This window comes from Pseudophryne corroboree, unplaced genomic scaffold, assembly GCF_028390025.1.
Source record: "Pseudophryne corroboree isolate aPseCor3 unplaced genomic scaffold, aPseCor3.hap2 scaffold_222, whole genome shotgun sequence".
Taxonomy (NCBI): domain Eukaryota; kingdom Metazoa; phylum Chordata; class Amphibia; order Anura; family Myobatrachidae; genus Pseudophryne; species Pseudophryne corroboree.
The window spans coordinates 873,998-889,418 of NW_026968868.1; the positions used below are offsets into that span (position 1 = coordinate 873,998).

Below are 15,421 nucleotides of genomic sequence, written 5' to 3' on the forward strand. Positions count from 1 at the left end.
AGCACTAACAGGAGGCTTTAAAATTTTCATTCTAGTGTCTTTCGTTTGGGAGAAAAATGCAAAGGTACAATACAGCATTTCCTTGCCGATATCTCTCTTTTGCAAAGAGATAGGCATTGGAAAATTCAGGGCTATTACGTGTAGATGAAGCACTAAAAGGAGGCTTTAAAATTTTCATTCTAGTGTCTTTCGTTTGGGAGAAAAATGTAAAAGTACAATGCAGCTTTTCCTTGCCGATATCTCTCTTTTGCAAAGAGATAGGCATTGGAAAATTCAGGGCTATAACGTGTAGATGAAGCACTAACAGGAGGCTTTAAAATTTTCATTCTAGTGTCTTTCGTTTGGGAGAAAAATGCAAAGGTACAATACAGCTTTTCCTTGCCAATATCTCTCTTTTGCAAAGAGCTAGGCATTGGAAAATTCAGGGCTATAACGTGTAGATGAAGCACTAACAGGAGGCTTTAAAATTTTCATTCAAGTGTCTTTCGTTTGGGAGAAAAATGCAAAGGTACAATACAGCTTTTCCTTGCCGATATCTCTCTTTTGCAAAGAGATAGGCATTTGAAAATTCAGGGCTATAACGTGTAGATGAAGCACTAACAGGAGGCTTTAAAATTTTCATTCTAGTGTCCTTCGTTTGGGAGAAAAATGCAAAGGTACATTACAGCTTTTCCTTGCCGATATCTCTCTTTTGCAAAGAGATAGGCATTGGAAAATTCAGGGCTATAACGTGTAGATGAAGCACTAACAGGAGGCTTTAAAATTTTCATTCTAGTGTCTTTCGTTTGGGAGAAAAATGCAAAGGTACAATACAGCTTTTCCTTGCCAATATCTCTCTTTTGCAAAGAGCTAGGCATTGGAAAATTCAGGGCTATAACGTGTAGATGAAGCACTAACAGGAGGCTTTAAAATTTTCATTCTAGTGTCTTTCGTTTGGGAGAAAAATGCAAAAGTACAATGCTGCTTTTCCTTGCCGATATCTCTCTTTTGCAAACAGATAGGCATTGGAAAATTCAGGGCTATAACGTGTAGATGAAGCACTAACAGGAGGCTTTAAAATTTTCATTCTAGTGTCTTTCGTTTGGGAGAAAAATGCAAAAGTACAATGCTGCTTTTCCTTGCCGATATCTCTCTTTTGCAAAGAGATAGGCATTGGAAAATGCAGGGCTATAACATGTAGATGAAGCACTAACAGGAGGCTTTAAAAATTTTCATTCTAGTGTCTTTCGTTTGGGAGAAAAATGCAAAAGTACAATGCTGCTTTTCCTTGCCGATATCTCTCTTTTGCAAAGAGATAGGCATTGGAAAATTCAGGGCTATAACGTGCAGATGAAGCACTAACAGGAGGCTTTAACATTTTCATTCTAGTGTCTTTCGTTTGGGAGAAAAATGCAAAGGTACAATACAGCTTTTCCTTGCCAATATCTCTCTTTTGCAAAGAGCTAGGCATTGGAAAATGCAGGGCTATAACGTGTAGATGAAGCACTAACAGGAGGCTTTACAATTTTCATTCTAGTGTCTTTCGTTTGGGAGAAAAATGCAAAGGTACAATGCTGCTTTTCCTTGCCGTTATCTCTCTTTTGCAAAGAGATAGGCATTGGAAAATGCAGGGCTATAACGTGTAGATGAAGCACTAACAGGAGGCTTTTAAATTTTCATTCTAGTGTCCTTCGTTTGGGAGAAAAATGCAAAGGTACAATACAGTTTTTCCTTGCCGATATCTCTCTTTTGAAAAGAGATAGGCATTGGAAAATTCAGGGCTATAACGTGTAGATGAAGCACTAACAGGAGGCTTTAAAATTTTCATTCTAGTGTCTTTCGTTTGGGAGAAAAATGCAAAGGTACAATACAGCTTTTCCTTACCAATATCTCTCTTTTGCAAAGAGCTAGGCATTGGAAAATTCAGGGCTATAACGTGTAGATGAAGCACTAACAGGAGGCTTTAAAATTTTCATTCTAGTGTCTTTCGTTTGGGAGAAAAATGCAAAAGTACAATGCTGCTTTTCCTTGCCGATATCTCTCTTTTGCAAAGAGATAGGCATTGGAAAATGCAGGGCTATAACGTGTAGATGAAGCACTAACAGTAGGCTTTAAAAATTTCATTCTAGTGTCTTTCGTTTGGGAGAAAAATGCAAAGGTACAATACAGCTTTTCCTTGAAGATATCTCTCTTTTGCAAAGAGATAGGCATTGGAAAATGCAGGGCTATAACGTGTAGATGAAGCACTAACAGTAGGCTTTAAAAATTTCATTCTAGTGTCTTTCGTTTGGGAGAAAAATGCAAAGGTACAATACAGCTTTTCCTTGCCGATATCTCTCTTTTGCAAAGAGATAGGCATTGGAAAATTCAGGGCTATAACGTGTAGATGAAGCACTAACAGGAGGCTTTAAATTTTTCATTCTAGTGTCTTTCGTTTGGGAGAAAAATGCAAAGGTACAATACAGTTTTTCCTTGCCGATATCTCTCTTTTGCAAAGAGATAGGCATTGGAAAATTCAGGGCTATAACGTGTAGATGAAGCACTAACAGGAGGCTTTAAAATTTTCATTCTAGTGTCTTTCGTTTGGGAGAAAAATGCAAAGGTACAATACAGCATTTCCTTGCCGATATCTCTCTTTTGCAAAGAGATAGGCATTGGAAAATTCAGGGCTATTACGTGTAGATGAAGCACTAAAAGGAGGCTTTAAAATTTTCATTCTAGTGTCTTTCGTTTGGGAGAAAAATGTAAAAGTACAATGCAGCTTTTCCTTGCCGATATCTCTCTTTTGCAAAGAGATAGGCATTGGAAAATTCAGGGCTATAACGTGTAGATGAAGCACAAACAGGAGGCTTTAAAATTTTCATTCTAGTGTCTTTCGTTTGGGAGAAAAATGCAAAAGTACAATGCAGCTTTTCCTTGCCGATATCTCTCTTTTGCAAAGAGATAGGCATTGGAAAATTCAGGGCTATAACGTGTATATGAAGCACTAACAGGAGGCTTTAAAATTTTCATTCTAGTGTCTTTCGTTTGGGAGAAAAATGCAAAGGTACAATACAGCTTTTCCTTGCCGATATCTCTCTTTTGCTAAGAGATAGGCATTGGAAAATTCAGGGCTATAACGTGTAGATGAAGCACTAAAAGGAGGCTTTAAAATTTTCATTCTAGTGTCCTTCGTTTGGGAGAAAAATGCAATGGTACAATACATCTTTTCCTTGCCGATATCTCTCTTTTGCAAAGAGATAGGCATTGGAAAATTCAGGGCTATAACGTGTAGATGAAGCACTAACAGGAGGCTTTAAAATTTTCATTCTAGTTTCTTTCGTTTGGGAGAAAAATGCAAAGGTACAATACAGCATTTCCTTGCCGATATCTCTCTTTTGCAAAGAGATAGGCATTGGAAAATTCAGGGGTATTACGTGTAGATGAAGCACTAAAAGGAGGCTTTAAAATTTTCATTCTAGTTTCTTTCGTTTGGGAGAAAAATGTAAAAGTACAATGCAGCTTTTCCTTGCCGATATCTCTCTTTTGCAAAGAGATATGCATTGGAAAATTCAGGGCTATAACGTGTAGATGAAGCACTAACAGGAGGCTTTAAAATTTTCATTCTAGTGTCTTTCGTTTGGGAGAAAAATGTAAAAGTACAATGCAGCTTTTCCTTGCCGATATCTCTCTTTTGCAAAGAGATAGGCATTGGAAAATTCAGGGCTATAACTTGTATATGAAGCACTAACAGGAGGCTTTAAAATTTTCATTCTAGTGTCTTTCGTTTGGGAGAAAAATGCAAAGGTACAATACAGCTTTTCCTTGCCAATATCTCTCTTTTGCAAAGAGCTAGGCATTGGAAAATTCAGGGCTATAACGTGTAGATGAAGCACTAACAGGAGGCTTTAAAATTTTCATTCTAGTGTCTTTCGTTTGGGAGAAAAATGCAAAGGTACAATACAGCATTTCCTTGCCGATATCTCTCTTTTGCAAAGAGATAGGCATTGGAAAATTCAGGGCTATTACGTGTAGATGAAGCACTAAAAGGAGGCTTTAAAATTTTCATTCTAGTGTCTTTCGTTTGGGAGAAAAATGTAAAAGTACAATGCAGCTTTTCCTTGCCGATATCTCTCTTTTGCAAAGAGATAGGCATTGGAAAATTCAGGGCTATAACGTGTAGATGAAGCACTAACAGGAGGCTTTAAAATTTTCATTCTAGTGTCTTTCGTTTGGGAGAAAAATGCAAAGGTACAATACAGCTTTTCCTTGGCAAATATCTCTCTTTTGCAAAGAGCTAGGCATTGGAAAATTCAGGGCTATAACGTGTAGATGAAGCACTAACAGGAGGCTTTAAAATGTTCATTCTAGTGTCTTTCGTTTGGGAGAAAAATGCAAAGGTACAATACAGCATTTCCTTGCCGATATCTCTCTTTTGCAAAGAGATAGGCATTGGAAAATTCAGGGCTATTACGTGTAGATGAAGCACTAAAAGGAGGCTTTAAAATTTTCATTCTAGTGTCTTTCGTTTGGGAGAAAAATGTAAAAGTACAATGCAGCTTTTCCTTGCCGATATCTCTCTTTTGCAAAGAGATAGGCATTGGAAAATTCAGGGCTATAACGTGTAGATGAAGCACTAACAGGAGGCTTTAAAATTTTCATTCTAGTGTCTTTCGTTTGGGAGAAAAATGTAAAAGTACAATGCAGCTTTTCCTTGCCGATATCTCTCTTTTGCAAAGAGATAGGCATTGGAAAATTCAGGGCTATAACGTGTAGATGAAGCACTAACAGGAGGCTTTAAAATTTTCATTCTAGTGTCTTTCGTTTGGGAGAAAAATGCAAAGGTACAATACAGCTTTTCCTTGCCGATATCTCTCTTTTGCTAAGAGATAGGCATTGGAAAATTCAGGGCTATAACGTGTAGATGAAGCACTAAAAGGAGGCTTTAAAATTTTCATTCTAGTGTCCTTCGTTTGGGAGAAAAATGCAAAGGTACAATACAGCTTTTCCTTGCCGATATCTCTCTTTTGCAAAGAGATAGGCATTGGAAAATTCAGGGCTATAACGTGTAGATGAAGCACTAATAGGAGGCTTTAAAATTTTCATTCTAGTGTCCTTCGTTTGGGAGAAAAATGCAAAGGTACAATACAGCTTTTCCTTGCCGATATCTCTCTTTTGCAAAGAAATAGGCATTGGAAAATTCAGGGCTATAACGTGTAGATGAAGCACTAACAGGAGGCTTTAAAATTTTCATTCTAGTGTCTTTCGTTTGGGAGAAAAATGCAAAGGTACAATACAGCTTTTCCTTGCCGATATCTCTCTTTTGCAAAGAGCTAGGCATTGGAAAATTCAGGGCTATAACGTGTAGATGAAGCACTAACAGTAGACTTTAAAATTTTCATTCTAGTGTCTTTCGTTTGGGAGAAAAATGCAAAGGTACAATACAGCTTTTCCTTGCCAATATCTCTCTTTTGCAAAGAGCTAGGCATTGGAAAATTCAGGGCTATAACGTGTAGATAAAGCACTAACAGGAGGCTTTAAAATTTTCATTCTAGTGTCTTTCGTTTGGGAGAAAAATGCAAAAGTACAATGCTGCTTTTCCTTGCCGATATCTCTCTTTTGCAAAGAGATAGGCATTGGAAAATTCAGGGCTATAACGTGTAGATGAAGCACTAACAGGAGGCTTTAAAATTTTCATTCTAGTGTCCTTCGTTTGGGAGAAAAATGCAAAGGTACAATACAGCTTTTCCTTGCCAATATCTCTCTTTTGCAAAGAGCTAGGCATTGGAAAATTCAGGGCTATAACGTGTAGATGAAGCACTAACAGGAGGCTTTAAAATTTTCATTCTAGTGTCTTTCGTTTGGGAGAAAAATGCAAAGGTACAATACAGCATTTCCTTGCCGATATCTCTCTTTTGCAAAGAGATAGGCATTGGAAAATTCAGGGCTATTACGTGTAGATGAAGCACTAAAAGGAGGCTTTAAAATTTTCATTCTAGTGTCTTTCGTTTGGGAGAAAAATGTAAAAGTACAATGCAGCTTTTCCTTGCCGATATCTCTCTTTTGCAAAGAGATAGGCATTGGAAATATCAGGGCTATAACGTGTAGATGAAGCACTAACAGGAGGCTTTAAAATTTTCATTCTAGTGTCTTTCGTTTGGGAGAAAAATGCAAAGGTACAATACAGCTTTTCCTTGCCAATGTCTCTCTTTTGCAAAGAGCTAGGCATTGGAAAATGCAGGGCTATAACGTGTAGATGAAGCACTAACAGGAGGCTTTACAATTTTCATTCTAGTGTCTTTCGTTTGGGAGAAAAATGCAAAGGTACAATGCTGCTTTTCCTTGCCGATATCTCTCTTTTGCAAAGAGATAGGCATTGGAAAATTCAGGGCTATAACGTGTATATGAAGCACTAACAGGAGGCTTTAAAATTTTCATTCTAGTGTCTTTCGTTTGGGAGAAAAATGCAAAGGTACAATACAGCTTTTCCTTGCCGATATCTCTCTTTTGCTAAGAGATAGGCATTGGAAAATTCAGGGCTATAACGTGTAGATGAAGCACTAAAAGGAGGCTTTAAAATTTTCATTCTAGTGTCCTTCGTTTGGGAGAAAAATGCAAAGGTACAATACAGCTTTTCCTTGCCGATATCTCTCTTTTGCAAAGAGATAGGCATTGGAAAATTCAGGGCTATAACGTGTAGATGAAGCACTAATAGGAGGCTTTAAAATTTTCATTCTAGTGTCCTTCGTTTGGGAGAAAAATGCAAAGGTACAATACAGCTTTTCCTTGCCGATATCTCTCTTTTGCAAAGAAATAGGCATTGGAAAATTCAGGGCTATAACGTGTAGATGAAGCACTAACAGGAGGCTTTAAAATTTTCATTCTAGTGTCTTTCGTTTGGGAGAAAAATGCAAAGGTACAATACAGCTTTTCCTTGCCGATATCTCTCTTTTGCAAAGAGCTAGGCATTGGAAAATTCAGGGCTATAACGTGTAGATGAAGCACTAACAGTAGACTTTAAAATTTTCATTCTAGTGTCTTTCGTTTGGGAGAAAAATGCAAAGGTACAATACAGCTTTTCCTTGCCAATATCTCTCTTTTGCAAAGAGCTAGGCATTGGAAAATTCAGGGCTATAACGTGTAGATAAAGCACTAACAGGAGGCTTTAAAATTTTCATTCTAGTGTCTTTCGTTTGGGAGAAAAATGCAAAAGTACAATGCTGCTTTTCCTTGCCGATATCTCTCTTTTGCAAAGAGATAGGCATTGGAAAATTCAGGGCTATAACGTGTAGATGAAGCACTAACAGGAGGCTTTAAAATTTTCATTCTAGTGTCCTTCGTTTGGGAGAAAAATGCAAAGGTACAATACAGCTTTTCCTTGCCAATATCTCTCTTTTGCAAAGAGCTAGGCATTGGAAAATTCAGGGCTATAACGTGTAGATGAAGCACTAACAGGAGGCTTTAAAATTTTCATTCTAGTGTCTTTCGTTTGGGAGAAAAATGCAAAGGTACAATACAGCATTTCCTTGCCGATATCTCTCTTTTGCAAAGAGATAGGCATTGGAAAATTCAGGGCTATTACGTGTAGATGAAGCACTAAAAGGAGGCTTTAAAATTTTCATTCTAGTGTCTTTCGTTTGGGAGAAAAATGTAAAAGTACAATGCAGCTTTTCCTTGCCGATATCTCTCTTTTGCAAAGAGATAGGCATTGGAAAATTCAGGGCTATAACGTGTAGATGAAGCACTAACAGGAGGCTTTAAAATTTTCATTCTAGTGTCTTTCGTTTGGGAGAAAAATGCAAAGGTACAATACAGCTTTTCCTTGCCAATATCTCTCTTTTGCAAAGAGCTAGGCATTGGAAAATGCAGGGCTATAACGTGTAGATGAAGCACTAACAGGAGGCTTTACAATTTTCATTCTAGTGTCTTTCGTTTGGGAGAAAAATGCAAAGGTACAATGCTGCTTTTCCTTGCCGATATCTCTCTTTTGCAAAGAGATAGGCATTGGAAAATGCAGGGCTATAACGTGTAGATGAAGCACTAACAGGAGGCTTTAAAATTTTCATTCTAGTGTCTTTCGTTTGGGAGAAAAATGCAAAGGTACAATACAGCTTTTCCTTGCCAATATCTCTCTTTTGCAAAGAGCTAGGCATTGGAAAATTCAGGGCTATAACGTGTAGATGAAGCACTAACAGGAGGCTTTAAAATTTTCATTCTAGTGTCTTTCGTTTGGGAGAAAAATGCAAAAGTACAATGCAGCTTTTCCTTGCCGATATCTCTCTTTTGCAAAGAGATAGGCATTGGAAAATGCAGGGCTATAACGTGTAGATGAAGCACTAACAGTAGGCTTTAAAAATTTCATTCTAGTGTCTTTCGTTTGGGAGAAAAATGCAAAAGTACAATGCAGCTTTTCCTTGCCGATATCTCTCTTTTGCAAAGAGATAGGCATTGGAAAATTCAGGGCTATAACGTGTAGATGAAGCACTAATAGGAGGCTTTAAAATTTTCATTCTAATGTCCTTCGTTTGGGAGAAAAATGCAAAGGTACAATACAGCTTTTCCTTGCCGATATCTCTCTTTTGCAAAGAGATAGGCATTGGAAAATTCAGGGCTATAACATGTAGATGAAGCACTAACAGGAGGCTTTAAAATTTTCATTCTAGTGTCTTTCGTTTGGGAGAAAAATGCAAAAGTACAATGCAGCTTTTCCTTGCCGATATCTCTCTTTCGCAAAGAGATAGGCATTGGAAAATTCAGGGCTATACCGTGTAGATGAAGCACTAACAGGAGGCTTTTACATTTTCATTCTAGTGTCCTTCGTTTGGGAGAAAAATGCAAAGGTACAATACAGCTTTTCCTTGCCGATATCTCTCTTTTGCAAAGAGCTAGGCATTGGAAAATTCAGGGCTATAACGTGTAGATGAAGCACTAACAGGAGGCTTTAAAATTTTCATTCTAGTGTCTTTCGTTTGGGAGAAAAATGCAAAGGTACAATACAGTTTTTCCTTGCCGATATCTCTCTTTTGCAAAGAGATAGGCATTGGAAAATTCAGGGCTATAACGTGTAGATGAAGCACTAACAGGAGGCTTTAAAATTTTCATTCTAGTGTCCTTCGTTTGGGAGAAAAATGCAAAGGTACAATACAGCTTTTCCTTGCCAATATCTCTCTTTTGCAAAGAGCTAGGCATTGGAAAATTCAGGGCTATACCGTGTAGATGAAGCACTAACAGGAGGCTTTTACATTTTCATTCTAGTGTCCTTCGTTTGGGAGAAAAATGCAAAGGTACAATACAGCTTTTCCTTGCCGATATCTCTCTTTTGCAAAGAGATAGGCATTGGAAAATTCAGGGCTATAACGTGTAGATGAAGCACTAACAGGAGGCTTTAAAATTTTCATTCTAGTGTCTTTCGTTTGGGAGAAAAATGCAAAGGTACAATACAGCTTTTCCTTGCCGATATCTCTCTTTTGCAAAGAGATAGGCATTTGAAAATTCAGGGCTATAACGTATAGATGAAGCACTAACAGGAGGCTTTAAAATTTTCATTCTAGTGTCCTTCGTTTGGGAGAAAAATGCAAAGGTACAATACAGCTTTTCCTTGCCGATATCTCTCTTTTGCAAAGAGATAGGCATTGGAAAATTCAGGGCTATAACGTGTAGATGAAGCACTAATAGGAGGCTTTAAAATTTTCATTCTAGTGTCCTTCGTTTGGGAGAAAAATGCAAAGGTACAATACAGCTTTTCCTTGCCGATATCTCTCTTTTGCAAAGAGATAGGCATTGGAAAATTCAGGGCTATAACGTGTAGATGAAGCACTAACAGGAGGCTTTAAAATTTTCATTCTAGTGTCTTTCGTTTGGGAGAAAAATGCAAAGGTACAATACAGCTTTTCCTTGCCGATATCTCTCTTTTGCAAAGAGCTAGGCATTGGAAAATTCAGGGCTATAACGTGTAGATGAAGCACTAATAGGAGGCTTTAAAATTTTCATTCTAATGTCCTTCGTTTGGGAGAAAAATGCAAAGGTACAATACAGCTTTTCCTTGTCGATATCTCTCTTTTGCAAAGAGATAGGCATTGGAAAATTCAGGGCTATAACGTGTATATGAAGCACTAACAGGAGGCTTTAAAATTTTCATTCTAGTGTCTTTCGTTTGGGAGAAAAATGCAAAGGTACAATACAGCTTTTCCTTGCCGATATCTCTCTTTTGCAAAGAGCTAGGCATTGGAAAATTCAGGGCTATAACGTGTAGATGAAGCACTAACAGTAGACTTTAAAATTTTCATTCTAGTGTCTTTCGTTTGGGAGAAAAATGCAAAGGTACAATACAGCTTTTCCTTGCCAATATCTCTCTTTTGCAAAGAGCTAGGCATTGGAAAATTCAGGGCTATAACGTGTAGATGAAGCACTAACAGGAGGCTTTAAAATTTTCATTCTAGTGTCTTTCGTTTGGGAGAAAAATGCAAAGGTACAATACAGCTTTTCCTTGCCGATATCTCTCTTTTGCAAAGAGATAGGCATTGGAAAATTCAGGGCTATAACGTGTAGATGAAGCACTAACAGGAGGCTTTAAAATTTTCATTCTAGTGTCTTTCGTTTGGGAGAAAAATCAGCTTGAATGCTTCAGGGGCTGGGGCATAGCCAACATGAGCCCCACACCGAAGGAGGGTGGAGGTGTTTAATGCAAACTAGGGGTCAGACAAGCGCCGCAAAAGGCCACCATGCCCTGCACGCCCCTTTTCTGTTTTCATATGCAGACGAGGGTTGAAGCCAACTTTGACCCACTGCTTGGATGACATCACCATATGCAAATCCATCTGCGGCAGGCCTTCCCCCAGGAATGCTTGCACTAGTTGTTGCATTTGGTTTGTTGTTTGGGGGTGCTTCAGTATTAGGCAGCCTTCTGCCCTCCCATGTTCATCTGAAAATATGTGTTCTCCCTGCAGTTGTTGTCCCCAGATGAGAGTTCCCTTGTGCTGCCTCAGTTGAATCTCCTTAACTTGACAGAGATGTGCCTGAGCAGCGGCCCTCCCCAGCTCTATCCCAAATCATACTTATTTTGCATAGGAGATACCATGGTCATAAGGATTATTCTCCCAGGGTGAGGTTCATTCATTGCATTCTGGGTATGCTGACCCCTGTGATTTCCCCAAATGTGGGAAACTCGACTGCTTTATTTGTGGTAGTGGGGGACTGTGTTTGTGTTTTCCTCTGGTCAGCTCTGGTAAAAGTCAGATTTCTTTGTTTCAGAGCCTTGTTCTTCTTTTGAGAGTTCCCTTGTGCTAGTTCTTCAGAACGAACAAATCTTTTGCCTTTTACTAAAGATTTCCGTGGAGAGGAGCAAAACTGAGTTTTATCTCAATTTTTGCATGCCCCGTCTTATTGGGGTTTCTTTTATCAGTTTAAAGATAGAACGAGTGTGCTTTAATGTAAGCTCATTTGCGTAGAAATGACAGTAAATGTTTGTTTCTTTTCAAACAGAACTTTCTTGACTATACTAATTGCTTGAAAGATCTGGGAGCACATGGAAAAGAGTACAAACCATGTTTATAGCAAGGGGAAGCCTGGTGAGAAATCTGCTTTCTTTCTTTCAAATTGGGTGCTCACTTTGAGCTGAATGAGGACTGCTGGCATGGCACTCAGGCGACAGGTAGAATCTTGGTCATGCTGTGGTTTCTCTTCAGAACGAACAAATCTTTCGCCTTTTACTAAAGATTTCCGTGGAGAGGAGCAAAACTGAGTTTTATCTCAATTTTTGCATGCCCCATCTTATTGGGGTTTTATTTTATTGGTTTAAAGATAGAACGAGTGTGCTTTAATGTAAGCTCATTTGCATAGAAATGACAGTAAATGTTTGTTTCTTTTCAAACAGAACTTTCTTGACCACACTAATTGTTTGAAAGATCTGGGAGCACATGGAAAAGAGTACAAACCATGTTTATAGCAAGGGGAAGCCTGGTGAGAAATCTGCTTTCTTTCATTCAAATTGGGTGCTCACTTTGAGCTGAATGAGAACTGCTGGCATGGCACTCAGGCGACAGGTGGAATCTTGGTCATGCTCTGGTTTCTCTTCAGAACTAACAAATATTTCGCCTTTTATTAAAGATTTCCGTGGAGAGGAGCAAAACTGAGTTTTATCTCAATTTTTGCATGCCCCATATTATTGGGGTTTCTTTTATCAGTTTAAAGACAGAACGAGTGTGCTTTCTTGTTAGCTTTAATGTAAGTTTATTTGCATAACAATGACAGTAAATGTTTGTTTCTTTTCAAACAGAACTTTCTTGACCATGCTACTTGCTTGAAAGATCTGGGAGCACATGGAAAACAGTACAAACCATGCAGTATCACAAGAGCCTTTATTTGATCTTTCATGAAGATAGAGCAGAATTGAGGACACGTCAACAATTTCTGCCGAAGGTGGTTCATCTTTCCACATGGTGCCTTTGGCCACTGACACCTTCGTTGAGTCAAAGTCTCTGGCTGTGGTCAGAACTTTGAAAATTTATGTCACCAGAACGGTTCAGATTAGGAAAACAGAGGCTCTGTTTGTCCTGTATGCTCCCAACATGATTGGGTGTCCTGCTTCCATGCAGACCATTATGCGCTGGATCTGTGGTAAAATTCAGCATGCTCATTCCACGGCAGGATTGCCGTTACTGAATTAGGTGAAGACCCATTCTACTAGAAAGGTGGGTTCATCCTGGGCAGCTGGTCGGGGAGTCTCGGCATTGCAACTTTGCCGAGCAGCTATTTAGTAAACACTTTTGCTAAGTTTTACAAGTTTGATACCTTGGCTGATGATAACCTCAAGTTGGGTCATTCGGTGCTGCAGAGTCGTACGCACTCTCCCACCCGTTCAAGAGCTTTGGTATAACCCCATGGTTCTTAATGTGACCCCAGCATCCTCTAGGTCGTATGAGAAAATAGGATTTTAATACCTACCGGTAAATCCTTTTCTCTTAGTACGTAGAGGATGCTGGGCACCCGTCCCAGTCCATACTGTGTCTGCAGTTATTACTTGTGGTTATACACATGTTGTGTTACGGTTCTGGTCAGCTTTTTGCTGCAATTGTTCATGCCGTTGGCTTGTGTTCTGTTGAATGCCACGTTCTGCGGCATGCTTAAGGTGTGAGCTGGTAAGATGCTCACCTTAGTTTAACAATAAATCCTTTCCTCGAAATGTCCGTCTCCCTGGGCACAGTTCCTATAACTGGAGTCTGGAGGAGGGGCATAGAGGGAGGAGCCAGTTCACACCCTTTGAAAGTCTTAAAGTGCCCATGTCTCTTGCGGATCCCGTCTATACCCCATGGTTCTTAATGTGACCCCAGCATCCTCTACGGACTAAGAGAAAAGGATGCCCTTGTGTACTATCCTGACTTCTCCTCCCGTCTGCTTACTTTGTGCCTTCCAACGCACAATGCGAACTACAGGTGGTGCTGCAGGGCCCACACCCTTTTACTTGCCTTACAGAGCAGCTCTGGAGCTGTTACAGTGCCCAGCTGCTGCAAGAAATCAGCATGAATGCTTCAGGGGATGGGGCATGGCCAACATGAGCCCCACACCAAAGGAGGGTGGGGGTGTTTAATGCGAACTAGGGGTCATCCAAGCACTGCAAAAGGCCGCCATGCCCTGCATGCCCCTTTTCTCTTTTTATATGCAGATGAGGGTTCCAGCCAACTTTGGCCCACTGCTTGGATGACATCACCGTATGCAAATCCGTCTGCTGCAGACCTTCCCCCAGGAATGCTGTTACTAGTTGTTGGATATGGTTTGATATTTGATGGTGCTTCAGTATTAGGCAGCCTTCCGCCATCCCATGTTCATCTGAAAAGATGTGGTCTCCCTGCAGTTGTTGTCCCCAGACGAGAGTTCCCTTGTGCTTCCTCAGTTGAATCTCCTTAACTTGACGGGGGAGGGGCTGCCCGAGCTGCCACCCTCCCCAGCCCTATCCCAACTCATACTTATTTTACATATTAGATCTCTTGATCATGAAGATTGTTCTCACAGGGTGAGGTTCATCCATTATATTTTAAAATAGGAAGGTACAAATTACATATTTGAATTGCATCTATGTGCTGGATTCAAATGTCCCCCCCCCTTCCTTTCTCAATTGTGCCCGTCAGCAGCTATTCTAAGGTTGCTGCCAATGGGTGTGACACATTAATTTCTTCTGTGGGGTACACTGGACTCCACAAGGATTCACATTGGGGTGTAGAGTAGGATCTTGATCTGAGGCACCAACCGGCTCAAAGCTTTTGACTGTTCCCAAGAAGCTCAGTGCATTCTCCTCTATAACCCCGCTTCCATGAACAGGGAGCTCAGTTTGTAGTTGGTGCCTTCAGTAGCAGGCCAATTAACAGGGGCCTGCCTCAGGCAGCCTATTCTTAGCTATTAATTTTGACAAGAAAAGAAGAACTTGTTTTATGAGAATCTACAAGGGCTGCAGCAGGCTAGGTCTAATAGACATCTTTACTGCAGCTTCATCACTCCCAGCGGCGCTATATACTCCCGTGCCCTGGTTGCTGGGTCACTGCAGCGGAGGCTCCGGTTTCATCCTAAGGTCAGTCACACACACACCACCCTTCCGGATCACGAGGCCGCTGATGAAGGGGAGCGAGGCCGTAGGGGGTGGGCCGTGTGCGCACTGCGGTGGACACTGATTACTGGGCAGCCGCTCCACTAGCCACCAGGTACAGTTAAGGAGCACAGGTCTGGGGGTTTTTCTCCTATATTAACCCAATTTTGTACTGCCCGCAGCGCATTGTGATAGGTAATAGGGCCTGATTCAGGTTGGATTGCAATCACAATAAGCGATCCAACTGCAAAAATTGCTAAGAGCATACGCATGTGCCTGCATTTTCTGCGGCACCCCGCAGAGAATGTGATCGCCTCTGCCTGTCAATCGGGGTGGGGAAGGGGGGGAGAGGTGGGTCAGCAACACTCCATTTCCAAGTCAGGGATGGAGCGGTGCGGGGGCAAGGCTTCAAAATGGGGTCTGCAACGGAGGAGACACAGGGGGCGTGGTCACAGCGGCTGTATGACATCACATTCAGCCGCTGTGATCACAAAAATGGTGGCGGCTTCCTGCGCGCACATACAGTCTGCACCAGCAGGAGCCTACACCATTTTTTATGATCACGCTGAACTGCAGTGCGACTGCAATTACAGCATGGTCAAGAAGGGAGGCGTCATGCTGGGTGGCCATGCCCTGTCACTGTGCAGGAGCCAGCACCGCTCACACACTAGTCCCCGGGTGCAGCCCCCAACCCCCGGGACACCCGGAGCAACAAAATGTAGATTCAGGCCACCAGGCCACGCCCCTACCTATGAAACCATGCCTCCTTTTTACCATTGCGCTGCTTATCTGCGCGCACTGCATTACAATCTCCCTCGCCACCTCTCTGTGTGTCACCAGTGATAGTGACACCTCTGCCATGCTTGTAGCAGCTGGTCCTAAGATCTA

General features: G+C 40.8%; 4 non-coding genes across 4 annotated transcripts; all 4 read left to right on the forward strand.

The window, feature by feature from the left end:
- The first annotated feature begins 11,008 nt into the window (after positions 1-11,008).
- Positions 11,009-11,172, forward strand: LOC135008092 (U1 spliceosomal RNA). Its single transcript, XR_010207909.1, has one exon. It is a non-coding gene; the product is annotated as a U1 spliceosomal RNA (small nuclear RNA).
- A 59-nt stretch (positions 11,173-11,231) lies between these two features.
- Positions 11,232-11,348, forward strand: LOC135008421 (U5 spliceosomal RNA). The gene has a single exon (XR_010208178.1). It is a non-coding gene; the product is annotated as a U5 spliceosomal RNA (small nuclear RNA).
- Positions 11,349-11,622: 274 nt separating this feature from the next.
- LOC135008396 (U5 spliceosomal RNA) lies at positions 11,623-11,738 on the forward strand. The gene has a single exon (XR_010208154.1). It is a non-coding gene; the product is annotated as a U5 spliceosomal RNA (small nuclear RNA).
- Positions 11,739-12,013: 275 nt separating this feature from the next.
- LOC135008411 (U5 spliceosomal RNA) lies at positions 12,014-12,129 on the forward strand. Its single transcript, XR_010208169.1, has one exon. It is a non-coding gene; the product is annotated as a U5 spliceosomal RNA (small nuclear RNA).
- Positions 12,130-15,421: the final 3,292 nt, after the last annotated feature.